Source organism: Mus musculus, chromosome 9 (genome assembly GCF_000001635.26).
Source record: "Mus musculus strain C57BL/6J chromosome 9, GRCm38.p6 C57BL/6J".
Lineage (NCBI taxonomy): Eukaryota > Metazoa > Chordata > Mammalia > Rodentia > Muridae > Mus > Mus musculus.
Window position 1 is genome coordinate 123,923,512 of NC_000075.6, and position 9,207 is coordinate 123,932,718.

Consider the following 9,207-nt stretch of genomic DNA (forward strand, 5'->3'; position numbering starts at 1 on the left):
CGCGAGTAACTGTGAGGCAGGGGAATGACGCTAAGTGACTGTCTGAGGCAGGGGGATGGCTATGAGTGACTGCTGCGTGCCGCCACCGTCTCCGGGAGCTCCCGCGTGAGCGAGTCAGTCCCCTGGTGTCTGGAAGTGCGTCCTCCATGTCCGTCCCCCTCCCCGGCTCGTCCCGTCTCTGCCCCCCCCCCTTCCGCACGGTTCTCTGAGCCTCGAGAGGAGGACGGGCGGCGTCCACGGAGACGTCTTCTCAGGACCCCGTGCTCCCCAGTCTCTCCCTCCGCCGCGCCTGGTCAGGTTGCGGGTAGCCAGGGGGGTGACTGTAAGTGATTTTCTAAGGCAGGGGGATGACTGTGAGTGTGTTTCTGAGGCTGAGTGAGTGTGTGAGGCAGGGGCATGATGCTGGGTGAGGCAGGGGGTTGACTGTAAGTTTCTGAGGCAGGGCAGGGCATGGTGGTGCCCGGACATCATTAATCCCAGCCCTCGGGAGTCAGAGGCAGGGGGATTTCTGAGTTGGAGGCCAGCCTGGTCTACAGAGTGAGTTCCAGGACAGCCAGGGCTACACAGAGAAATCCTGTCTCCAAAAACCAAAAAAAGTTTCTGAGGCAGGGGGATGACTGTGAGTGAGTTTATGAGGAAGGGGCATGACGCTGAGTGACTGTGTGAGGCAGGGGGATGACATGAGTGACTGCTGTGGGTAAGGGTCAGGGTACACACACCCGCCGCCGATGGCCAAACATCAGAAGGTTTTTTTTCTTCATGGCTTCTCTGTCGCCACCCGGTGGCCTGCGAGCGTCAACGTCTCGGGGTTGGGATGACACTGAGTGAATCTGTGATGCAGGGGGGTGACGCTAAATGACTGTCTGAGGCAGGGGGATGACTGTGAGTGATATTCTGAGGCAGGGGGATGACAGTGAGTGAATCTGTGATGCAGGGGGGTGACGCTAAATGACTGTCTGAGGCAGGGGGATGACTGTGAGTGATATTCTGAGGCAGGGGGATGACAGTGAGTGATTTTCTGAGGCAGGGGGATGACTGTGAGTGAATTTCTGAGGCAGGGGGATGACTGTGAGTGGCTGCTGTGGGTGAGGGTCAGGTACGCACACCCGCCCCAGCAGAGCCTGCCGGGAGCTCAGCCTCCGCACACACGGACAGACAGACAGACAGACAGACAGCCCCGCCTCTGCGTCCCCCTTGGCCGATGTGCGCGACACAGCGCCCCGGGCTTCCCGCCTCAGAGCGGCGCCGGCGGCCTCTGACTCTGTCCCGCGGGGCCGAGCCGGGACGCGGATCGCGTGAGCTCCTCGTTCAAGGCGGGGCGCGGAAGAGAGGAGCCGCGGCGACTCTGCTGTCCCCACCAGCCACGGCCCCGCCTCCTCCGCCGGCCGGGGGGGCCCCGCGTCCCCTGAGGGGGGACCTTCCGCGCAGGCGTCTCCCCGCCTCTGCCCGGTCGGCGCTGCCTGCGATCCCTTGTGTTCCAGAGTCCAGCACATTAACGAGTATTTGTGGCACACGTAGAGAGGGGCAGAGGCAGGGGGATTGCTGAGTTGGAGGCCAGCCTGGTCTACAGAGTGAGCTCCAGGACAGCCAGGGCTACACAGAGAAACCCTGTCTCGAAAAACCAAAAAAAGTTTCTGAGGCAGGGGGATGACTGTGAGTGTGTTTCTGAGGCAGGGGGATGACCAGGAATGAATGTGTGAGGCAGGGGGATGATCCCTGTGGCCTTTGGTCCTCACGGCGAGTGATTTTGGGGGTGGGGGAGGGGTCCCGCCCTGGGGAAAGCGAGACAGACGGGACCCGAGAATCCACACGGACAGTCTGGACCCCCGGCCCCTCCCGTCTGCAGCGCGGCCGCCATCGAGCCTCCCGGTGGTGACGTCATTTGAAAGAAGACAATGGAATCCTCACGACGGCCGCATTCTCCTCGGTCACCACCGGGTGGCGGCAGAGAGCACGCCGGGAAAAACTTCCGCTCCGGAAGTCCTCCAAGGGGTCGGATCTGCCCGTCGCCTCCCAGCCAGGGTGAGGGGAAGCCGGCCAGGCTGGCGGATCCGACCCGGTGAAGGGGTCGCGCTTTAAATCAGGGAGCACAGGCGCGGGGAGTGACTGTCTGAGGCAGGGGGTTGATGCTGAGTGATTGTTTGAGGCGGGGGAATGACTGTGAGTGAGTTTCCGAGGCAGGGAGATGACCTGGATTGAATGTGTGAGGCAGGGGGATGACGCTGAGTGACTGTGTGAGGCAGGGGGATGACTGTGAGTGAGTATCTGAGGCAGGGGGATGACCTGGATTGAACGTGTGAGGCAGGGGTAGGACGCTGTATGACTGTGTGAGGCAGCGCATGAATGTGAGTGATTTTCTGAGGCAGAGGGATAACTGTGTTTGAGTCTCTGAGGCAGGGGAATGATGCTGATTGAATGCGAGAGGCAGGGGCATGAAAATGAGGCAGGGGATGAAGCTGAGTGAATGTATGAGGCAGGGGTTTAACTGTGAGTGAGTTTCTGAGGCAGGGGGATGACTGTTAGTGTGTTTCTGAGGCAGGGGGATGACCCTGAGTGAGTGTGTGAGGCAGGTGGATGGCACTGATTGTGTGTGTGAGGCAGGGGGATGACTGTGAGTGAATTTCTGAGGCAGGGGAATGACTGTGAGTGATTTTCTGAGGCAGGGGGATGACCATGAGTGAGTGTGTGTGAATAAAATAATAAAATAAATAAAATGCAAACACAACACCAGGGCAGGCGGCCCAGTGTGGGTGTCACAGCTGTTTTTGCTCTTTGGAGTCTTTTGTTTATTCCTGCAATTTCCGTTTTTCCCACCAGAGGGAGACTGTCGCTTTTTTAAAGGACAATTCCTTCCTTTTCGCATGTCAGGCACACAGCTCTGAGAGTTGTTGTACCTTGTTAGTCGGTTGATCTTAACTACAGTGTGTTTAAGTACAAACTACACACCAGGTTTTGAAGATAGTAGAATAAAAATGCAGACCGTCCTTTTAGTCTATATAATAAACTAGTTACATGTTAACATATGTTAGGTATGTTAAATATAGCATTAATTTAACTTATTCCCCACATCGACTCCCCTCCCCTCATCGCTCAGAGATTGAACCCTGGGCCTTGCGTATACTTGCAAATACTCTACCATCGAGTTACACCCTTTATCTATTTTAGATGTTTAACGACAGTGTGTCTAGAAAAGGATTTAAAAGTACATATGTGACTGATTTAATATTTCTATCAGATAGTGGCTCTTCCCAGTGTCAAACCCCAAAGTAACTCTGAAGACCATCAAGGATCCAAGGCATCCGTTTGAAGAGGAGCAGGTGGAGAGGAGACTGTGGTGGAGACCGGCCAGCAACACAACCCCACTTAACCCACAATGGGCTCTGGAGTTTTCTTTACTGACACCTTGCGTGTCATTTCTTCCTCTTTGGTGCTGGAATTCTCGGGTTCCACAGAAGGCTCCGGGCTTATATTATTTCACTTGATCAGCAAGGTTCACCATCCCAGGTCTCTCTTGACCTTGAAGACTGGCAGTGGGCTACTTAGAACTTTTGGCTTCCTTTTTTTGTTTGTTTGTTTTTTGTTTTTCGAGACAGGGTTTCTCTGTGTAGTCCTGGCTGTCCTGGAACTCACTCTGTAGACCAGGCTGGCCTCGAACTCAGAAATCCGCCTGCCTCTGCCTGGGTGCTGGGACCAAAGGCGTGCGTCACCACGCCCCGGCGATGTGGCTTTCTTTTCTAAAACCCTTTGACTCGCTCAATTCACTTGTGCCTGGGGATTATAGTGACTCTTAACGGAATGTGTTCAAGGATGAAAAGACAGAACCAGTAGGACTGGCTGGTTGTTACTCAGTAGCCATCACATTCTGCTTCCTCCCGAGAGCTCAAATAGCCTGTAGCCCCGCCTGTGCAGGGGTGATTGACATTCATATGACCAGTGAGTAACTGGATATCGTGTGCATTTCAAAAGCTCCCTTAGCACCTATTCAAGAGTAACCTCGCGAATCAACAACGGGGGACCTGTGAGGCAAGGTCAGAGTTGTAGGCAGTGATCCTCGGTGCGAGGCCGGCCCCACAGCCCTCGTTGGGCACAGCTGGCAGCACTGTAGCTGTGAGAGTCAGTGGTCATTTCACGTGTGGCGCCAGTGGAGGTCCAGTGGCACAGGGACTTGAGTCAATTATTTTGTTTAGGTGGAGAGAACCGTGCATGTGGAGGCAGATGTTTCCCCAAGCAAGGGAAAACAGAATCTGGGTCACTTCTGTTCTCAGAGATTGCCAGTGAGAGGAGCTGAGCTGGTGGCCCATCCATCTTGCTTGGGAATGGCTTCAGTGTCCCCCAACCTGACCTCTCTCATCTGCAGTCAATTGAAGAACTGGTGAACGATCAGCCTTTGCTCTGGGGTCCCACTGTGCGTCCTCTGTTGCTGTCTCTGAGCTTACTTTTCATTTGCATGATGAGCATATTACATATAAATAGTAAAAATCACCATGGGACATCAGGACTTAAACAGGAAGCATGTATTGTGTCATACAGTCTTGTGTGTTGGGAATTTGAGACATCTTAGTGGGGTCGTTTCACTACAGTCTCTCTCGGACGAGGGAGAACGTCTACTCCGTCATTAGGAGATTTGGCTGGAGGTGGGGCTTAATTGCTTTCAGGTGTTCATGCCTCCGGCTGCTCGCAGAGACCTCACTTCCTCATCTCACGAGTCTCTCCACTACTGCCTCAGAGTCCTGTGACATGACCGCAAGCAACAGCAATGCGTGACAGCAAGACAGTAAACTTCTTTCTATACTCTAAGGTCAGCCTGACTCAAGGAAATGACTACCAGGAAGTCTAAGCTACCGTGGACCATCATGAACGCTATGAACACAGTGGACTAATATCAGTTCTGTTCATTGAATCCCAATGTTTTTCATTTGTTTGTTTTGAGACAGGGTGTCCTAGGCTGGCTTCAAACCGCTACTGCTCCCTGAGTGCTGGAACTAAACCACATTTGGTTTGTGCAGTGCTGAGGATGGAACTCGGGGCTCTGCTGGTAATAGACAAGCACTCTACCAACCGAATTACATCAACAGTCCCATTGTGAGGCTTTGTGTACATACTCTGTGTTAGACTCCCCCCTCCCCCCACTATGACACATAGTGAAATGTGTTCTGAGAGGAACAAATTAAAGAGAGAATTTGTTTTGGGTCACAGTTTCAGATGCTTAGTTCCTGACCCTTTGCCGTGTTTCTAGATCTTCAGTGAGGTGGAACACCGTGGTGGCAGGAGTATACGGCAGATACTGTTCACCCCATAGTGGCCAGAAGTCAAAGAAGGAGACAGGAAGGACACAAAGGGGAAGGGGTAAAAGATACATCCTTCAGGGGCACACCCTAAACGACCTGCTTCTCTTATCTGGATCCCACTTCCTGTTTTGGCTGTCTCCTAAGAATGCTCTCATATTACGAATCTACCAAGGAAGGAGTCCAGGATCTGAAGGTTCCAATTCCTTCTCAAATGCCCATTGTCTCGACACCTAAGATTCTGTAGTGTCTGTTTGTGGAAGGCATTTCGTATTCAAACCTTAAAGCCACTGCAGAGCAAACCCACAGTCAGAGGGTGTGGTTGCTAAAAACAGCCGCTAAGGGGACTGCTGGAGCTGGGCTCTGAGGAGGAAGTACCACAAAGGGCTCAGGGACAGACAACTAAGAAGTTTCGAAGCTAGTGTCTTCTAGCTTTCTCTGCTGTTTCCATGTGAACAAATTACGATGACTTAGGAAATCTTTCCATCGCACTTGAGTGCACACCAAAGGCTGGTTTTGATAATTCGTTAGTGTTCTCTCTAAATTTCAGGCATTCTAGAAGGTGTGGTCCAAGACGGAGACTGACACGTATTAGCACGGAGCTCCGAGACTCCAAAGGGATTGAGTGCACTTTGTGACTGTCAACAGGTTCCATTATCAAGACTTTGCAAGACTCCATGTAATTTCTCAAATCTTGTATTGATTCCTTAAAATAGTCACACAGAGGAAGTTTTATGAATTTTTGATGTTTTTGTAATGATAAAGTACTTTTTAAAAATAGAAAATGGGGTTTCTTTTTTGTAGCCCTGGACATCTGGAACTTACTATGTATATCAGGCTAGAATATGCATAAAATTTGATTTTGAGTTTTTCCTGGTTAATTTTTGCATACTCCTCTATAGTAATGTACTGATTATCCCAGCTGTGTAGTAAATTACTCCACATAATAGATATAATAGCACCCATTCTATTCTAATTATGGTTTTATAGAATAGGATTCAGGAAAGCTGGGCTGTTCACCTGTGGGATTTCCCCCTCTTTTCTGTCCTTGCGTCCCCTTTCCTTTTCTTCCCTTCCTGCCCTTTCTTTCCTTCCTTCCTTCCTTCTTTCTTTCTTTCTCTCTCTCTCTCTCTCTCTCTTTCTCTCTTTCTCTTTCTCTCTTCCTGGCAAAAGCCTTACCATCTCCCTGCACAAGTATGCTCCTGCCAAGTTCATCCATCTGTGGGTTTTCTTACACGGTAACAGTAGAATGTCAACTGAATCATCATTATCTGCCAGCCAGAGTGAATTAGATGTCCAAATTGGCGTACTTCCAGGCTACCAGGGACCTTTGTCAGAAAGACTATCATTAAGAAAACAAATAACAACAGATGCTGGTGAAAAGGTGGGGGAAAGAGAGTTGTATACATTTTTAGTGGGAGTGTTATCATTAAGAAAACAGCAGATGACCCAGAGGCTCACCCACCATGAGCCACTATGATATACAAATATGTAGCGTAAAGATGGGAAAGAAAGAGACTTGGAATGGTTTGAGCGGTATGAAGAGAGGCAGAACTGGAGATGTGAGGGTGGAGCGGAATAACCTAATGTGTGTAGCCTGTTTTGCTACCTGAGGCCATGATAAAGCCCTGGCCTATGATACTGCTGCTGAGGGCCATGTCTAGGTCCATGACCAGGTAGCAGCAGGGGTCTCTGTTGATTTCTGTGGTTCATTTTACAACCAAAGTCTATGCAGAGGACCCTGGTCTGTCTGCTGCCTGGGACCATGCTGATAATAAAAGGGCTATGAAGAGATGGCCTCACTTGTTGCAGCATTTGGGATACCAGGCCCCGAATCATGCCTAGGCAGCATAGTAGAACTAGCCCTGGTGGCAGGGGCTTGAGTGAGCTGCTTGGAGAGTGTGTGGGCACAGGAGAGATGTTCCCACCTCAGGCAGATTGAAGAGCTGTCTCTGGGGTCACGACAGTGGGATAGCTGGCCCCACCCCTCTCTGGCTACAGCACTCAGGAGAGTGGGCTTTGTACCTCACCTGGGCAGCATAGTAGAGTTGGCTCTAGTGCCACGGGTGAGGGCATGAGAGCAGTAGAGCTGGCCCTGCCCCTTGTCAGTTGTGGCATTGGGTGATATAGCCAGGGCAGTGCTGGAGAGTTCACTCTAGTGGTGAAGGTTTGGGAGAGCTAGAGGGCTGAGTTGGTACTCAGCTACTACCCAGATCCAGGGCTTTGAGTTGGCCCATCCCAACATCTACCCCATCTATGAACTGGTGGATAAAGGGATTGGTTGTACAGATCCAGAGCTGCAGGATCTCTGTGACACAGGGAACTAGAGGATATCTGAGAGGGAGTCCTGGTGAGGATCCGGTATTGATGGTGCAGCAGAAGTCAGAGTCGTCAAACAAGACCGATGACTCATTGCAATAAACATTTCCAAGTAAATATGTATGAACAAAATGGTATGCTGTGAGACACACTGTGACACACCACAACTTCCATGATATATATATTTTTTTATTTTCTTTTGGGGAGGTTGCAAGGGTGGATATGAAGGGACAGGGAGATGAGTGGGTTGGGGTGCATGATGTGAAATTCACAAAGAATCAATAAAAAGTTTTTAAAAAATAAACTAGAAGGAGGAGGAGGAGGAGGAGGAGGAGGAGGAGGAGGAGAAGGAGAAGGAGAAGAAGAAGAAGAAGAAGAAGAAGAAGAAGAAGAAGAAGAAGAAGAAGAAGAAGAAGAAGAAGAAGAAGAACTTAGTGAGGATGTGGGAGAAAGGGAACCCTTATGCATTTTTAGTGGGAATGTAAATTTGTCCAGACACTACAAAAATCAGCATGAAGGTTCCTCAGAAAGTCAAAAACAGAACTACTACATGACCCAGCTATTTCATTTCTGGGAATATTTTCAAAAGAGTCTGAGAAAAGATGACAGGCACCCCAAGTTTTAAACTCTCAGCATTTCCTCATGCTGGTTCTGTGTGCTACCAGCATGGGTGGAAGGCTGTTGGGCTTGGTTGGCTTCCTGTTTCTGTAATCTCCTTATCACTGTCATGAATGCTGTTTTCTTGTCTGTGGCTTGTGAAATCCCACCCCAGAGCTGAGGCTTACATCGATGGAAGTCCCTAGCAGCTTCTGTTCCAGATTAGGTTCCTCTGTTTCTAAGCCCTTGTTTTCCCTCCTGGACTCTCTTCTTTCTGTTCCTCTTGGAAACTGCTGATTCCCAGCACTCTGTAAGGATGGGCTCTTCCTTGAACTTTAAACCATTTTGCCTCACACTGTCCCAGTGACTTCCGACAGCTGACAGGACCTTTTGTTAAAAGCTGCTGATACTGTAAACTTTCAAGGCTACCTCCTACTTCTCAGTTTAGTCAGTGTGAGGGGCCCTTTCTGTTAACACTAGCAGATACCATTACTCACAGAAGGGCAAGGCCAGCTTTTGTTAGTGACTTCACTCTAGCTGCAACAGCTAGGTCAGACTGAATTATTCCTATAGGCTAGACATTGATGAGCAAGCAGGCACAAATCTGCACCCATCTGCAAGATGAGAAGAGAACCCTTACCCTGAACCAAACTTGCCATCCTTCCCCCCCCCCCCCCCCCGCCTCTGGAACTGTGGGAAATTAATGTCTGTGGTGGAGGCCACCAAGTCTATGGCACTTTGAAATAGGAGCCTGAGCTGGTGAAGATGTAGGTACACAGAGAGGAAGTCCTGAAAAATATGTGAATCTCTAAATTAATTTGTCTCTGAGTCCAGCTGCATCTTTAAAGTCTCTGCGGTTCGATGATGTAACCCATAAATTCCCTTTTTTTTGATCAAGTTGGTTTGAGTTGAGTTTCTGAAAAGTTTGTTTACTATCAGTAGTTGTTTTACAGGGCCGACTTTTCAGTCATTGCTGAAGTCCTGTTCTGTTGTCACTTTAGTCAAG

The 9,207-nt window shown here is 50.0% G+C and overlaps 1 long non-coding RNA gene across 1 annotated transcript; it reads left to right on the forward strand.

Annotated features, from left to right (window-relative positions):
* The first annotated feature begins 1,636 nt into the window (after positions 1–1,636).
* Positions 1,637–5,195, forward strand: Gm51701. The gene is made up of 2 exons (XR_003948284.1): positions 1,637–2,022; positions 3,236–5,195. It is a non-coding gene; the product is annotated as a predicted gene, 51701 (long non-coding RNA).
* Positions 5,196–9,207: the final 4,012 nt, after the last annotated feature.